Genomic DNA, 18,429 nt, shown 5'->3' with positions numbered 1-18,429 from the left:
AATTGGGCCAATGCATTTATATGACAGGATCCTGAGAAGTGTTTCTGCATGCATCGCCATGCTTCATCTTTTCCTATGATACACATGAAAATTATCAATCCGGAGTATACATATCATGGTTTGAAAACCTCTGGAGGGGGCAAATCAATGGCTGAGCCTCTACAAAATGACTGTAACTAGGAAAAAATGTTAGATTTTGCTTGCTAGATAATTACTTCAGCACCCCATGTCTAGTTTACAGCTAGAAAACCAACTTTAGCTACAGTAGATAAAGTATACAGTGAGTTTTTCCAAGCAACCGTAGCCACCCAAAGCGCTTGGAAGCAGAGAGTCACAACTCTGATAGTTGAGCACTATCCAAATACCTAAATTACAGGAAAAAAAGTGGCCTGAAAACTACATTTGAATTTTAATAACAAAGGATGGATACGATTACAGAAATACTTTTAGTGTCCGAATCCCACATTCCTGTCCATGCCTCCTTTGTCTTCTGCTCCATTCAACGTTACCTTAGCTGTTAAACTTATTAGCTATATAAGCTACTTGCCACTTTATTAGTTCCTAGTATCTTGTCAGGTTGGACCACTTTTTACCTTCATGACTGCCTTAATTCTGTGTGGCATAGATTCAACAAAGTGTTGCAAACATTCCTCAGAGATTTTGGTCCATGTTGACATGATGGCATCACAAAGCTGCTGCAGATTTGTCGGCGGCACATCCATGATTCAAATCTGCCATTCCACCACATCCTAACCGTGCTCTATTGGATTCAGATCTGGTGATTGTGGAGGCTATTTGAAAACTTATTGTCAGTGATGGGAATAACGGCGTTACTTTTTTCAGTAATGAGTAATCTAACTAATTACTATTCCTATCGTTACAACGCGATTTTCTTTGGTTATTATGTACTAGGAGGGGCACCTGGTGTGGTCTTCTGCTGCTGTAGCCCATGTGCTTAAACTCCCACACTGTGAAGTTGTGCATTCAGAGATGCTCCTCTGCATACCTCAGCTGTAACAAGTGGTTATTCAAGTTACTGTTGTCTTCCTATCAGCTCCAAGCAGTCTGGCCATTCTCCACTGACCTCTGGCACCAACAAGGCATTTTTTCTACTACTGCTATTTCCTCATTTCTTTTTTAAGACCTAGAGATGGTAGCGTGGGAAAATCACAGTAAATCTTCAATTTCTAAAACACTCAGACCTGCTTATCTGGCACCAACAACAATGCCACAGTCATAGTCGCTGTAATCACTCTCCTTCTCCGTTCTGATGCTCAGTTTGATCAGCAGGTCGTCCTGTTCATGTCTACATGCCTATGTGCATTGAGTTGCTGTTATGAAACTGACTGATGAGATATGTGTTAAGAAACCATTGCACAGGTGTACCTAATGCAGTGGCTGATTAGTGTATAGGCTAGTTTGTATATTTTTATATTGATGACATAACAGAGAGCTCAGCTCCTTTCCACATGGTTTGTCAGATATCTAGTTTATTGCATGTATGACAAAAAATATAATAATAAAGATAATAATGCTATCTAAATTATTGGCATTGTCACCAAACTAAGCTTTAGCCAGTTTACAAGAAAAAGGTGCAAACACATCGGGAACCTGTTGGTGTAGTTTTAGTCTGAAAGTGCTGATTTACTCCGTGTAGAATGCACTGAGTAAAAGTATTATTTTTATTCTAGCTGAGTGCAAACTGCTCATACTGCAGTAGATCAGGGCTCATTGTAAGAGATTAAATAGTAAAAATGTCAGGAGACCAGGCTGAGTGGCGAGAGGAATGAAACTGCATATGGAAGATGGCAAGTGTAAATTGGCTGGTGAATACGATGGAATCTAGCAGTTCTACAAAATACATGAACCCACAGCAGAGCTCTTCATTGCTTTATTTTTTAATTAATTAATTTTTTTTTTCACTGTTCAGCTTCTTTCGTGTTTCTCTCTCCTTCCATCTCCAGTATATATTTTTTTCTTATCACAACAGCTCTCCTCGCCACATTCCTGTCTATGGGCCAGAGCAGCACAGACGATTCTCTCATTCTCTTTGTCTTGTTTCTCATGTCTTCCCTCTCCATATCAAGAGCCATACCAGGTGGCTACAGCTGCATTTTTGAATGGGAGCTGTGAGAACAGAAGATGCGAGGCAGGTCAGGGGGGAGGAATGAGGAGGTGGTGTGGACCTGGGAAGCCGAGGAAGGTCGAGGAGGGAGGGGAGACGGCACGTGGAGGCATGTTGAGCAGCGGCGGCTGTGGGAGAAGGGCTGATGCCTTGGACGCAGACAGGGTGAGACAAGGAGAAGAAGGCGGTGGAGGAGGAGGTTTGCGGGTTGATCCCTCTAAGAGCCTCGGTTCTTTTAGCAAGCTCAATTTATTACCAGCGTGCGATGAACAAGGGCTCTGCTTCGGGGTGAGCCACCCAGGAGAGTGCCTAGCCTCAGGGCGATTTTCAGAAGAAAGTAACACGGGAGAAAAATAATAGGAGGTGGGAGCACACAGAGGAGAGAGGGAATGGAGGGTGGGAGTGCTGAGGGTTGTTGAGCTGTTGTTGAGAAAAGTTAAGGGGATTTTTTATTCTCCTGTTTTCCCGTCTCACTGAATGTTTGCCTCGCTGCTTCTCCTGCCCTCCGCTCGTTCTGAGGCCTTTCATGCTCTTCCGCTACCCTGTTCTCCACTCTGGCGTTTCTCCTTCTCTTTTCTTCCCAACAGTCTTCCCATGCTCCGCTCCATTTTTTTTTTTTTTTTTTACAAGGCCATCTGGAGACGTGAGTTAATATGGTAACAAACCTCTTTAGGCAGACAGATCCTTGGACAGGCGAAGGGCTCCCTCCCTCCTCCAGGCATAGTTCTCTTTCACCTACCGCTTTCTGCTATGGCTCTCTCACTCTTTGCCTCCATCTATCTATACATGATTGATCGAGTTCTACAGGGCAGCCAGTTTTCCTGGTGTTGAGGTCTCTTTTTCTGTCTTTTTCTTCCTTTATCTTTTCTTTAAAATGTCATTTAGTTTCAGATTTTTACTTCATATTTATATCTTTCTCTGCATCCATCCACTGGTATCAGTCTGTTGTAATATCAGCCGCCATTGCTTTCACCATTTTTTCGAAACTGGCTGATATACGAGGCTCTTGTTCAGTCACAAGAGTGTCACCTGTGTGATGTTAGGCGTTAAAGCGAAAATCATATTTACTGCACTTTGTTTGTCCCTCTGGGTTGTTTTGGTGGGAGTTGGAGATATCAGCTTTGAAATGACTTTCACCTTTGGATGCTCAAAAAAAAGAAATACATTTTAAAAACTCCAACCTGCCAGATGTTGAAAAGTGTGTTAAACACTTAAAGCTCTTTAGGCTACGAGCTACATTAAACCATACAGTAAAACATTCCTTTATTCTTCATTCCAGTGACACCAACAGTGGGACGCACAGTTCGCACATCTGCAACTTCACATCTGGGATTTGTGTTAGTAAGGTATGGCTTAAACAGGTGTTCCTCCAGCAGAATCGTGATATTGCACTTGTTCATGACAGCAACCTGTTCATGACCAGGTCATGTGCTCCTCAGGAGGTACCACGTTTTCTAGCTAGGTTGAAAGAAAGCTGGCTTCATGACATAGATCTCTGTCTTTAAGTTCAACGCAGGTCGCTAACCCCTCAGGTTTTGTGTCTTTAAAAGAAAAAGATTAAGAATTTTTTACAAAGTGTAAAAGTTAAAAATATGTATCAAAAAGCACTTCGTGTAGTGTTTCACTTTTTCTGATTATGTTAGAGAGCTAGCTAAAATCATGTATTTTATTTGTAAATATGGACTGGGAAAGGGTTTACTGAAAACTATTCCCACTATTGACTTAATTGTATAAACTTACAGAAATTATAAATGTCCTGAATATTCATAAAACAGCTTCCTACCCTTTAAACCCAGGCCCTAACCCTAAACTAACCCTCAGAATAAGTGACGACCTACTGAAACCGCCTCATCCCATTAAAAACATCTTCATTCCAAAGGGATAAAACTCAACCGAGGACAAGAACATACTCACTGATGCACTTACTGCTCTTACCCACACCCTCTCTCTCCGTCTTTTACTGAAGCCCACGGGCCACAGAGTGCTGTGACTGATATACATTCTGACATGTCAAACGGAGAGGCAGCATGGCGCTGCCCGTGGCAACCAGGAGAAACATGCTAATAGCGAGGTGCATTAGTGCACTCACAGACGGGCCTGCTAATCAGAGAGGACATTCGCCCCACTCTGACTTTCCAGCAGTGAGAGTGGCTCTTCCATCACTCTCACCACTCAGCCACCATCCCCAGTAACATCTTCCTTACCCACACACCCATAATTACCTCAAGAGTCTACACCTTATAATCTTTCCCGAGCCACAAGAAGCTAGCCTACAGCTGCATAGCAAATTTAAAGGAAAAACACACATGAAGAGTAGAAATTAGGCACCATAAAATGCCAGAACTACAGAAATGTGCCGTGGTATTGATTGTAAAGATCCCTTTAACTTGCGGTTTAAATAGTCAAGATTCTTGCATAAGAAACTTCCTCACTTGGTACTGCATATGATTCACAATTGAACCATCCAGATACCCCTTAAGATGGGGGTGCTTCCATCCATCCAGACACCGAATGGATGACGATAATCACTCAGAACAAGTTTGCATTGTTTGGAGTGACCCTTTCTCAGTCATACTAGAATAAAAATAGTGTAGAAAACTCCCTGCGACTGGAAAAATCAGTGGTTATCTGATCACTGCACTGAGAATAACTCCAAATTGATGAGTCAACTAACTTGCTACCCAGAAGTTGACTGTGCAACACCCTCAAACTCTGGTGAAGTACTTTAGATGACAGGGTGATGGTGGGACGTCCAAACAAGTTGAGATTGTTCCACATAACAATCACAGTTCAGCTTGAACTTGACTGCAGTCACTCTTAGATTTATAAATGTAGACAGATTGCCAACATGTTGCTGGGTCAGTCAGCAGCAAGAACTGCAACTCATCTGCAGCACAACTCTTCGCAATACTGGACAAGCTACTAGCAGCTAACAACTAATAGCAACTATTAAATGTCACTATTTCAGAAGTAATTTCTGAATTTTTGTTTTAAATCTGCAAGGTTCTACATGAAGTGATTCATGTCAGTTTCTGTGTATGTACATGGCAACAGATTTGTGATTTTTTTTCTAGTTTATCACAACTTATTGCTGCATTATCACAATTAGATTTCATATAACTGACAACTGGACCTCATTCAAGCTGCACACTGATTCTTATTGCTGTTTTATTGTCATGTCAGCACGCCAAAGTTGCTTTGAAAATGGCAACTAACTATAACTATAACATAATCATATGTGCAAGTTTTTAGGAGTAAATATTTAAAAACAGGTACTCTAATTAAAGCCCATTGTATCGTCATTATTGTCCCCTAATGTGCATAACACATTTTTAAGAAATAAATTGCAAAAGAATGCTTGTAGCAAATATGATACAAATTAAAAGTCAAGTGCATTTTTAATTTCATCAGAGGGTTAAATGAACATTCGATTTAAAAAACAAAGATTTGGGGGGCAATCATTTCACGGTTCAGGCTTTAAAGGTCTAAGACAACTGAAGCATTTGACTCTTCCAGTGATTTGGCAGAAATTGTCATTTCATTTACCACAAAGAAACTGTTTACTGCTGCAAATAAAATGCACACAAACTGCACTTTAATTTTTAAAATCGCCATAAATTAGAATAACTAGCTGATTTATGTTACATTCTGAGAAAGCTCGCTGCTGGAATGCTTGTAGCATATGCATGTGAAGCAGAACACTTCTGGGCTAATGCAAGAATGTATGGTCAGCAAATCTCCACATGATGAAAAGGGTTAAAGGCAGATTCTTAAGCTGCGAGTGCACTTTTGCCTCCCACACTACACTGCTAAAAATGTCTGTCTGCATTGGTTAATACAGGCACGAGTCTTGTGATTTTCAAAAACACAAAATAAACAGGAATGCTTATTTATTTAGAGGATCGCTTAATCTCTAATAAAAGCTGATAAAATGTGAGGAAACATCAGCTCGTGAGATAAGCAAAAACTTCTGCTGAAATTATTCCTAGAAGTGGACTTTTTTCAGTGAGAAGCCTCCACTGTGTTCCATTAGGATACTATCATGAATATGCTATGATGTGTCAATCTAATTAAAGCTATTAATATTAAATCAGCTATAATATACATACCTTACATACTTAATGGGAACCCTCTTTATATTGTATTACTATACAGAATTGATATGGAGAGCACAACGATAAATGTGGTGTTAAAAAAAAATAAAAATAAAATAGAATCCACAAACACATACACTGTAATGGAATTATTTGTTTCTAATTGTTACATTGTTACATTTTGTTACATTTAGGTGTGCAAAAAAATGAATCCTACACAATTCTGCCCAAATAAAGGAAAAATAATATCTGATTCAGTTGCTTGCTGTTCACTCCCTATATGTGCACTACTGAACTGCTTCCAGAGCTTCAGTGTGATACTTTTTAGCAGATCTTATCACAAGCAGAACTATTTTAGCAAATGCTGTTAAAGCATAATGAGTTCAGGTGACGAGTAACCCCCAACAGCAGTAAAGCCTTAAACTCTTGCAATCACACTAATTCAAAAGTTCCAGGATCAGATGAAGGATAATATTTTTTTACCAACAGAATGAATGAAAAGCATATGTTCAGCTCCTTTATACACACACACCCGTTTTATGTTGAGGACATAAATCAAAGACTCATCATTCTATTTGATTTTATCCATCAACCATGGGGATATTATTAAGCGCTATCAAAGAGCCCCAATTGAAACCTTTTTGCTCCATGAGAAATGTGTGCCCTCTTCTCCGCCGTTCATTCAGTCTTGCTTTGGGGAATTATAGAAAAAAATGCATTTCTTTTTTTTTTTAAAAGAGGGAGGCAGGGGGTAGAATATTATTAACACGGAGTGAGGCTAATTAAACTTTAATCATGCGCCAACAGTCTTTGGCTTCTCTTGAACAGTGGCCTCAACAGGTCTTAATCCCCGGTGGCTGACCAAACAAATGCCTCGACCGAAATGAAACTCGGAGAGAAAGAAAAGGGGAATTTATCGACTCCTTCAGAATCAAAGCTTCTGATTTTATTTGGAATCAATGGGTTTCCACATCTTTTTGTTTGGGATCGTGGTGATTGAATTGGGTGATTATCCCTCAGATCATTAGCAGTCAGTGTGCTCATTAAGCTCATCCTAGTATTAATGTTCGCATCAGAACTCATCAATCCATAATTTATGGCTCAAAAGGAATACAAGAGGGCAAAAGCGAGTGGATTTTGATGCTCCAGATCAATTGGACCTGCTGTGCCTCTGTCTAAATCCACCCCAGCACCTCCTCTTCCTGTTTTTCCTGCTCTTGTTCTTAGTTTTCTCTCTTTTCTCGCTATCTTTTCTTCTTCATTATCTTTGGTTTTTCTGCTTTTTCCAACTCATCTAGATTTTTCATTTCTACTCTCCTGGCTTCCCTTTCTGTCATCTCATCCACAGCATCTCTTTTATCATCCTTTTTGTTCCTGCCCCTTTACTCTTTTTTTGTTCACCTCTCGAGCTATTTCTTCCACCTCACATCCTGTGACCCTCTCCTCACCTCTCTTTTGTCATCAACTTTTTAAAAACTTCTATCCATTTTGCTTTTTCTGCTTCCATGTCATCCTTTTTCCCAACACTTATACCCACCTTATTTTTATCTCTTACCCATCCTGCCCATGCTCCTCCTCTTCCCGTGAATCTGCTTGTATCTCCAAGTCAGTCTGAAACAACTTTTCCATCACTGTATGATCCCCTCGACCTCACCTCATTACTCTTCTCTGTACTCCTCTCCTCTTAAACTTAACAAGCTCCTCCTGCAGCCTTTTCACAAACTCTTTGTCTTCCTGCGTTTTCTTGCTCAACTCTACTAAGCAGGCTAGTTGTAAAAGGCCTTTATGAAATGATGACAAGTTCGCATGAATCAATTGGTCAGAATTGCAACTTGTGCATCTTTATTCTGCTGCTCAGCAGGAAATCATTGTGTGTCGTTTGCGGTGCCGCCAAAGATTTTTAACATATAGTTCATCACCACAACCACGAAATGAGTTGACCTTACAGTGATTCACATATTTTTGTGAGACTAAGTTGTTTATAATTCGACTTATTCTCCATCTCGTGCCTTCCTGTTGACATGTTGCTCCTCATCGGCTTCTCCTTCAATTTTGTTCTCCATCTTTGTCTTCATCTTCTCCCTCATCCTCTTCTTCTCGCTTCTCCTCTCCCTCCTCACGTCGTCGTCGAACACGTTCTTACCAGCCCTACGACTGAACTCATACAACAGAATTTGAATTCATTGAGGGAATTTATGGGCTGCAAGGCTTGTACGGTAATTCTGTTAACAAAAGGTATCCTTAGATGGGATTAAATATTTATCTGCTCTATGAATAACAATTGGCGAGGGATCGACGAAGCAGTGTTTACTTTTTCCAGGGTTGGTGGGGAGGAGGACTGATTCTGCACTGCATCCCGCCTCAGTGAGCTGGTTACAAAAAGGGGAGGGAAGGTGGGGCGTGGGTGGGGGGGACAGGATGACACGAGGTGAGAGGCAGTCATTACGCATGGCATGGAGCTGCACTCCAGCTTGAATTCTGAGCCAGGAGGAAGTTGAGCTGCTCAGGACTCAGCGGGGACTCCACTTGACGTTCGACCTGACGTCCAGGCTCCTGCTGCTTCTTCACAGAGGGTCAACCCGCCCACAGTCCGCGTGCTCCCTGTAATGGCATCTGTTTGATCCACATAGTTGAGGTCACATGAACTGAAGAGGCCTCCCTATTAAACAACTTTCTATAATGAGTAACCAGATTGTCTGCAAGAAAGAGCAACACAACTCACGCAGAGACAATCCTTCTCATCTCTATTAAATATTTTCCTAGCTCTATTAAATTGTTTCAAAAATCATTAATAAGATATATTCGTCTGTATTCGTCCAGTCAAACCACTCAAACTGGTTATTTTACACATTATTAAGGAAAAAATATATAAAATTAGTTATTAAAAAACCTAGTTTACCTGGACTACACTCTGAAACCCCATCTCTATATGTGACAAGTGTGTGTCCTCAGAATATTTCTGTTTCACTAGTGTGACAACTTGAAGGTGATCTGGACCTTTACATAAAAATTGAGACAGATAAATAAAGCCAAACCATATTTTTTTTAAAAACTGAACACACGTCAAGCCAATTAAAAAAGTTATCCAAGAGTTAATAACCTTGTAAAAACTGTATGTTATTAATAAGTCTTTGATATAATTTAATATGTGAGTTGTATATACTGATATTTCCTGTGAAAAACTTTGTGAGAAAGGTGCTTCAGTTTATATACTTACTTAATGCACTGTTTCATTATAACAGCTTGACACTACTCCAGCATTTGGATAAACTCGGAATTTTAAGCAAGAAGAAACATTTCACTGCAAGTTCATGTTTGGGAAATGAATCATATTAGGTAGGAAATATAAATATCAAATGTGCTACATCTGCATTATGTTGGTATTTTCGCTATTCCTGGATAATCAGAGCTATGCTCAGGATGGAGATGTTCTGAGGCATGCTCAGAATAGTGTGAGGTAAATTAAAGCGAAAATGTCCATAAAGATAATAAAGGTGTAAGTTGTTACCGCCACCATTCAACAGTCATATTTCACTGATATCTGAAAGACTACATTGTATTGTGAAATATTTTAGTACTTTCAAAACTCAGTATCAAGTGTACTGTAGCTCCCACTTTGAGATTTGCACTTTTTTTAACAAGGAGTGACCCAAACGTGGCCACTGGCAAGACAGCAGAGCCATGCTACTCTGGACTTGGAGGTAGATTCTTCAACTTCCAAAGGCCAGTCCTGCTCCCTGCTTTACTGAGTGGAGATGGTAGAGGCTGGAAACACTGGTTAAGCAAATTGGTATTTAACTGGAAACTTGCTGGCCTCCAAGCCCTGCATTATTCATCACCTAGACAAGAAAGTAGCGCTTCATACATCCCTTCAGCCGCAGCAGCAGGAGCAGCAGCAGCCTCCAGAGCGGGGAGGAAAAGAGAGAGAGAGAGTGAAGGCGGACAGATATATAGGGCAGAGAAATAAAGCAACTCGGTCCACAAGGAGCGAATCCCCTAACACAAGCCCTAACCAACCATACACACCCTCATATCCATGCAGCCAATCTAGCCTCCTCACACACCAATTATTGGTTTCTCTGTTTGTTTCTGTCAAGTTTGTTGCATTTGAAAGGGACTGCTGGGAAGATGAGTTTGCTTTTTAATCAAAGTGGCCTAGCAGCCCAATTCTGAGTTTTTCATCCAGCCTGTTTAGCATTCCCCCCCCCACCACCCCCACCACCCCTTCTTATATTGGTATGTGGTGTTTATGCTGAAAATGCAGAGGTCCAGCGGTACTCTGGAGTGAGGAAAGAGGGATTAAAACAGCCCCACAAAGAGGAGCAAAAACATCTCTAAATGTGTGTTTTCTGGGCTTGAGAAACATTATTTTATTTCCCAGAAATGCTGAATTTAAAATGACTTAAATTTTGCTTTAAACCATTTGAGCAACACGCTCATCACTGGTATAGATACTTTGTTTACTGTGCATCTTAATTATGCATGCTATCCATAGTGTAGCAGCACAGTGTTGCCGTTATCTGTCTGTAATTATGTGTAATGCACGGAGGCCTTGGTTGCATTCTTTAACGTTTACACTTTTTAATAAGAGATGATTAACATCATGTATTTATTTACACTGATTTTAATACGATATAGGCTCTTTGGTATTTCCCACAGTGTTTTTAAATTATATCCAGATCATGTATTATGTTATATTGCCTTAGATACATCTACAAACTTCAGGTTTTGATTTAATATGCTGCAACAATATGGGTTTGATTCCGTTTTGCAGCATTTGGGCTTTTCATCCAGCCTAAACCCGAATTCTCTTCTCCACCGCCGTCAATAAATTTAATTTCATTAAAATTGTACTGAAACTAAACGCTGAAGTTTAGCCGGTGTCCGTGCGAGAAGCGGGGCTTCATGTTGTAGCAGCTCTGCGTTTCGGGCATCCTGTCAGTTTTAAAATGCATTATTGATGAGACATGATTAGAGAAGCCCATACCAGTGCGTCTCTTTGAACATATTCTCTGAATTAAGTGGAAGTTTGTATTTATATCTTGTTTCTTCCAGTCCGTTTTCAGAATGGCATGTTGGAGGGGTTCTGCTGGATGGCTTTGGAAACCAGACAGAAGAAGAAGAACAAGAAAAAAAAACATATAGGCCATTTTTATTTCATTTTGGCACCAAATTGATGTGATTAAAATAAAAGAAATACTCGTTTTGTGCGCATGATCTTCGACATTCAAAGACCAACCTGTCAGATTTGAAGCTGTACTCCTCAGGCCCGCGTGCCACCGGTTCTGACACGGTGCATGAAAATATTTCCGGTTTGATGGGCAGATGTAGTCGGCTGGTTCCGCAGCCGGCAGGCCCGCGGGCTCTGTGATTAACTTTCACCGCTGATTCTTATTTTGTGTATTGATGTGGCGATGATGAGCACCGGCCAGAAACTGGTGAGAGCTGCTCTATAAATAATTCGGCTGGGTGAGATAGAGAGAGCGAGGCAGGAAATGTCTGGCAGTCTGGCTGTAAAAGGGCGATGAGCTTGACATGGGAAAATATATTCTTTCACGAAGAAACCGCGAGGAGCATGAATAGCAATAATTTTAGTGGTAGATATTTTTAAAACCTCGCTTTCTGTACTCAGCCTGAATCGGGCACGTGTACTCCATGATACTTAATAATGATTACGTTAATATTTAGGCAATACCTTGTATGTGGATTACAGCACTGCATGTTAGTGAATGTAGGAAAAAAAAACACCCACGGCCCACGCGCTGCTCAGTAATGGATGAAGGTGTATTCTTATCTTATATCTGCTCAGGTGTCCTCGCGCTTTATAATGCACCTTATAGTCAGTTTGTGTGTTTTTAATAGTAGTGCGACGTGCACGTGCATTTGCGCGCTCACGTCGCGGAGGCCCTCCACCGCCGTCTCGCGCGCATTAAAAAAAGATGCGGTTATAGGTTGGGAGTGAGAGATGAAACGGCTGCAGAGGAGCGGCTTCTTTTATATTTATTTACTTGTTTATTTATTTATTTTTAATTTGCACGGTGAGTGTGACTCGTGTTAACTTTACGCAGAGACGATACTGTCCGAATAAACTGAGACTAAGCGAGAGAAATGAATATTTAAATGGAGGGCGAGCGCTACATTATTGATAAGAATTTAAATCGCGTATTTAAAGTGAAGCTTGACACAAACGAGACACGGAGCGTGCTCATAACAGGAGTTAAAGTTTCATATTCGGACGAAATCATCCGCGAAATCATTGGTGCGCGCTCTCTCGTGACGTTCGAGGTCTTTTACTGATATACTGAAAAAGCCATATATGCATAATTAACAAAAATAAAACAGGAAATGATGCTCTTTATTATTATTATTATTGTTACTGTTATTATTACTATTATTAATGAGTCGAAGAGGCCTTTAAAAAATTATACCTACCTCACTCTTATTTTTCTTCCTCTTCACAGGGCTGAAAACGGTTTCCTAAGATCTGGGATTCCTGTTGTGTAAATATTGATATCGCTGCTATGATATTGTTATGGTTTTCATAATTCATGCCATTGCATTTTTCATTGCGTCTGGAATTTATTCAGCAGATTCTGCAACAGTTTTGTATACACATCCGATCATACATAATCGATAGGCCTAATAATCCCAACACCTCTACTAATGATAATGCTTTGAATCCACATCCTTCGTCTTTCCCGTGTGCTTCTGTCCAGTTACCACCGGAACCCGGTGAGTCCCCCGCCTCCTCCTGCTTCTCATTATTATCTCAACAATAAAAAGTAATCATGGCGGCGTGTGTGCTGGATGAACGGGGGGACTGTCAGCCTCCTCTCCGCCCATTAAGCCTCATAACTCGGTCGTTTGATCACGGCCTTGCCCGCCCCGATGCTCATTAGGCCTGATTAGTTATACAATGTTCCTAATTACGGCCGCCATGTTTTAATTAGCGCCTCATTTACATAATGTCGTCACGGATCCTTATTCTTCTCCCACATACAACCACTTCCCCATCACATTCACCCATCCAAACTTTCATTTCCCAGGAAAATCTTTTAGGAATTTTAGGGGGGGGGCTGTTTTATTGTGTTCTATCAAGAAGCTCCCCTACACAGGTGTTATACTAGTCTGACCTTTGACCTTCCTGTGGGGTTCCTAAAGAAGGAGGATGAGAGGGATAGTGCAAGATTAATGCTTTTTTCATTTATGTTTTATTTGCAGCCTATTATCCAGCTCTACAACTTTTATTCAACATAAAGTAACATGAAGTGAGGCAAACTATTACTCAACAACATGACTTTGTGTGTGTGTGTGTGTGTGTGTGTGTGTTTGAGAGAGAAAAAGTGGTACCTCCCCCCAAAATGAGAGTCCTTTCTGATGGCTGAAACCACGGCTTAATCTACAAACACCACTGATAAATATTGCAACGACAGAATTGAACACTTCCAGTGTATCTGTGGGCAGAAGCCTGGTGTGTGTTTGTGTGTGTGTGTGTGTGTGTGTGTGTGTGTGTGTGTGTGTGTGTATGCGTATGTGTGTGTGTTTAGCTGGCTGTCAGCATGAACTTAGTTTTAATCTCCATAACGAAACGCTAACAGGGGTCAACCCCCCTCAAGATACAATAAATAATACTATGACCAAAAAACCCACACAAATTAGAGCTCCACTGCCTCCTCAACAACAACCCCCACCCCACCCATACACACACACGTTTAGTTCTTCTTAATCCCTAACACACACACGCACACACGCACACACACACGCACACACACACACACACACACACACACACATTTAGTTCTTCTTAATCCCTAACACACACACACACGCACGCACACACACACACACACACACATTACTCTCCCCTCAGACTGGTGCCGTTCCAGCCACGCTGTCAATATGCAGCTGGCTGCCCCATGCACCACTGCAACAGGGCTGCGTGTGTGTGTGTGTGTGTGTGTGGCAGCAGCTATGTTTGCATTAGTGTGTGTGTGTGTGTGTGTGTGTGTGTGTGTGTGTGTGTGTGAGATGGAGAGAGAGAAAGAGAGCGAGAGAGAAAGCCATAGTAATGTAACAGAGCGCTGATTCTCCAAGGCCCCGGCGCTGCACTCAAGACTCTGAGCTTCATTAAAATTTTATCGCCACAGCGCTCGGCCAAGGTCTATTTATGAAAATGCACTTCCTCGCTTCATGGAAAACACAAGCCAGAGAGGAGTGGATGGAGTAATCTGGAAGAGAGTGGAATTAACTGCATCTACAGCTTATTCATATAGATTGCCATCCCTCCTGGGCAGCTTGTGTGCTCAGTCTATCGTGTGCAGGCAGGGGACCGAAAACAGAATAGACCACTGGAAAGTGGTCTTGATGTTTATTACTTCCCCTGGTGCTGAATGAGACTGGGTTGCATATATTCAAGTGCTGTTGCATTGAGACCCGTATTTAAAGCAAATGTAGTTTTATTTGCAAATCAGCTGGAAATTTTGTTGCATAAAAATTGTGTCAGAGAGCTAACAAGAAAGACTAGAAGAAGCAGATTCAGTAGATTTGTCCAAATGAATATCTGCTGCTTGGTATAGACACCGCTGGGCCATCTGCGAACAACGAGAGACAAATTCAGACATGATAAACTCTTCATGAACAGCTGAGAGTAAACGTTTCAGTCAGAGTAAAACTCAAATCACTAGTAATGAGTGAACCACTTTGCCACTGGAAACAGTTTCTGCTTGGATTAAGTGATGCTGCACATGTGTTTATTCTAATCCAGGAAGAATGACCTCATTAATAGGCTGTATGGGAGAGGTCAGGGTGGATGCTTGATGATACAAATTGCTGGATTACCTGTGGTTCGCAAGTCAGTAGACTTGAATCAGCTCACTTCTTCCATATTTAGATTTTGTTACTTTTTTCATAGGCATAAATCACACTCTTGCCACAAAAGGATTTTTGGGTGACAACTTATGAAATACTCAGACACTTTTTGTTCAAACTCAATATATAAAAATAAATCAGCATTAAATCTCCTGCCTGAGAGGCTGGGCAAAACCATTTTTTCAAATAGTTTCACTATTTTCATCTGTGAACTACTGATATCACATCTGATAATTTAGGGGTTTGTGTTTACAAGAGATAGAAGAAGAAAATAATAATAATAATATTATTACAGCTTGCTGCCATTTGAGCATGTCAAAGTGAAAAACAGTTAACTGCATTTTAAGAAATCTTTTTTGTGTGTATGTATTTCTCATTTGATTACAACTTATTGGAGTTGGCACAATTTTTTGCAAACTTTATAAGCATGTCGGAACATGCAGCCTATTCAAAGTGAATGAGAGGTGTTATCAGGTGTAAATAGCAATTTTCAGCATGATTTTCTTGGTTCATTTGTGTTAGACTTTAATCACTGCATCTTTTTTAATTTATGCACGATTTTCAGAACCTCAATACCCAAAACAATGATGGGTTTCTTTATCTTCTGGATTTTCCCGTCTCCAACAGTGCAACGTAACTATAGTCTTTACGCTTCAGTTCTTTTTAGTTATGTAGGAAAACATGAGATGAAGTTGACCAATCAATGAATTATTCAGAATAGAGAATTATCAAAATACATTAGAAATACAATTTATCACTACATATGTTGCTTGAGCAAACATTTCACTGGAGCAGAACTTCTGCTCACATGTACTGGGTGGACTGTTGGTCACTATACTGCACCACAGCATACTGCACTGGAGCGTGGTCCAGGCCTGTTTTAATCACTGCGGACGTATTAAATTGTGTTTATTTATTCAGCATGTGCTGTTGCATTTGCGAATGGGTGTTGTCAGAGACTCAATGGGAGAGGTAATTCTAACTGCTAAAGCCATAATCCAGACAGAAATGACTGCTTGGAATAAATCAGCTCAGCTGTCTTGTTAGTGCACCGTCTGTACTAAGTGAGAAAACAAAAGACAACACGACAACTGGATGAAAAGATTGGTGGATATACAAGGGTCTCACATGAGGACCAAATACGAAATGTAGCCTCTCCTGTCCTAAAAAATGTCATCCCTTTGTTTCTTTTTTCCCACCATCTTTTTCTAACCGAGTGGTTTTAATTCAGTTCAGTTCAATCAAAGGTTTTATTTATATAGTGCCAAATCACAACAACAGTCACCTCAGAGCTCTTTACATTGTAAGGTAAAGACCCTACAATATAAAGCCTCATCAATATAAAACCTCTTTATATTGTAAAAATCAGCAAGCACTTGGTGACAGTGGGAAGGAAAAACATCCCTTTTAACAGTAAGAAAACAATGTGAGAACCAGGCTCAGGGAGGGGCCACCTGCTGGGACCACATGGAGGTGAGGGGAAGGAGACAGGCCAAAAGATACGCTGTGAAAGAGAGTGGAAATTTGATTCTGGGTTTAACAGGGAAGCAGTGAAGAGAAGCCAATAGATATCCTTTAGTTGTGTGCATGTTTCTGCTAAACAGCCTGTGAACTTTGCTTCTGGTGCAGATTTTGCATGTGTTCATGTAGCAGGTATAAGCAAGTGTCCACTTTCAGACTTTGTCATTGTTTCTGAATGCACATATAAAAATTGTTGTTAGACAACAGCTGATTTCTAAATTGCTTTTCTCTCTATCTAATCTAATCTAATAAACATGATGAATGTTCAAAATAAAAATACTGGCTATTGATGACTGCATATTTCCTACTGCGGTGTTGGCTTAGTAGTGGGGCACTTTGTGTACATTTGAGTCAAACAATAAAAGTGTGTTTGCTTATTGATATGACCGTTAACCAGACACCAGAGAAACTGTACATCATGACATTTCTCATCGGTAACCTTCATAAGATAAGCGAACTGGCTGCCTGAAGTTTTTAGGGTGAGAGAAGAAGAGAGAGAAAGTGTGTGCATGTGTGTGTGTGCGTGCACCTGCATCAGCCCTCTGCTGGTTCGTGCAGAAAGAAAGCTGCAGTCTGATTTGCTCTTGTTTGGATCTGACACAGGGAAACACAGCGCAGGAAAATGAGGCCTCGCATTTCTTAATTATTTAAATCAAACAATTAACTACGGCTGTCCTGGGAAAAGCTCTTTTATCCGCTCATCCAAAACAACAACAGCATCCAGGGTGGAGTCTGGAGGAGGACAGATCACATGGAAAACAGCAGCCAATAGAGGAAAACACAGTCATTTTGCTGTAGTTTTGAATTATTAAAACAACTATTTTAGACTGCACAGGTGCTCTCCAGCTTGCATGCTTAGACTAAGCTCCTAAAAAAGCACCACAGATTTCTCCAAAATCTCAGCATCCTATAAATTTCTCTTTCAAAACACCACAGAGCTTTTTTCCCCCCAGTAAATCTTACAATACCGTAGATGTTAAATGAACCTTCATACATTCTGCAGTAACATCTCCCTGAAGAACTCTTTATCACTCTTTATCTTGCAAACATATGGTGTAATGTTGTGAAGGCTGGTCAAAACAAAAGGCTAGACATGCTATAATATATGAATATTTTAGTGATTCAAAAAAATAAACATTAAATAGGGAAAAAATAAAGGAAATTGAGTCACCTTAAACAACATATCCCTGTCTAATGACTACATAAGGTATTCTAATAATTAAGCTTGTAATTTTTGTTCTGCGTGTATAATTTCGTCGCTTTGTCTCAGGAAAACTTGATACACTGTTCACATTGATTACACGGTCAATTATATATAATTTATAGGCCTCAACTGGAGAGCCGCTCGACGATTAAACTTTGATGAGACCATGTACTACATTCTTTGTTATAGACCAACATGCCAGCCACTGTCTGGTAGGCAAAAAATATCTATAAATATTGACAAATGCACAATACAGAAGTTGATTTTTCTCCTTCTGAACTTAAAATACAGGGATGATACGTCAATATTCTGGTGAAACACTTCAGATGCTTTGGCGAGATTCATATGGTAGCAGTAAACATACTAAACTTTATATTTTCTGTTTGAGCCAATGTACTGTAAGTAAAGTTAAACAGTTTGAAAATGCAAACAGAGCAAACCTGCAAACATGAAAAAAACTTTTTTTAGGTTTTAGGACTTTATGCAGTATTCCTGTTTTCCTCCAGCGGGGTAGAGTTCTGTGACAGAAGATGTGACTTGATGCAGCAGTAAGTAGGCATGATGTGTAATGTGCATGTCTGTTCCTTATAAAAGAAGGAAAATCAGTATAAAATACT

The sequence above is a fragment of the Oreochromis niloticus genome, linkage group LG10 (genome assembly GCF_001858045.2).
Source record: "Oreochromis niloticus isolate F11D_XX linkage group LG10, O_niloticus_UMD_NMBU, whole genome shotgun sequence".
NCBI classification, from domain to species: Eukaryota; Metazoa; Chordata; class Actinopteri; order Cichliformes; family Cichlidae; genus Oreochromis; species Oreochromis niloticus.
This window is presented reverse-complemented; position numbering follows the sequence as displayed.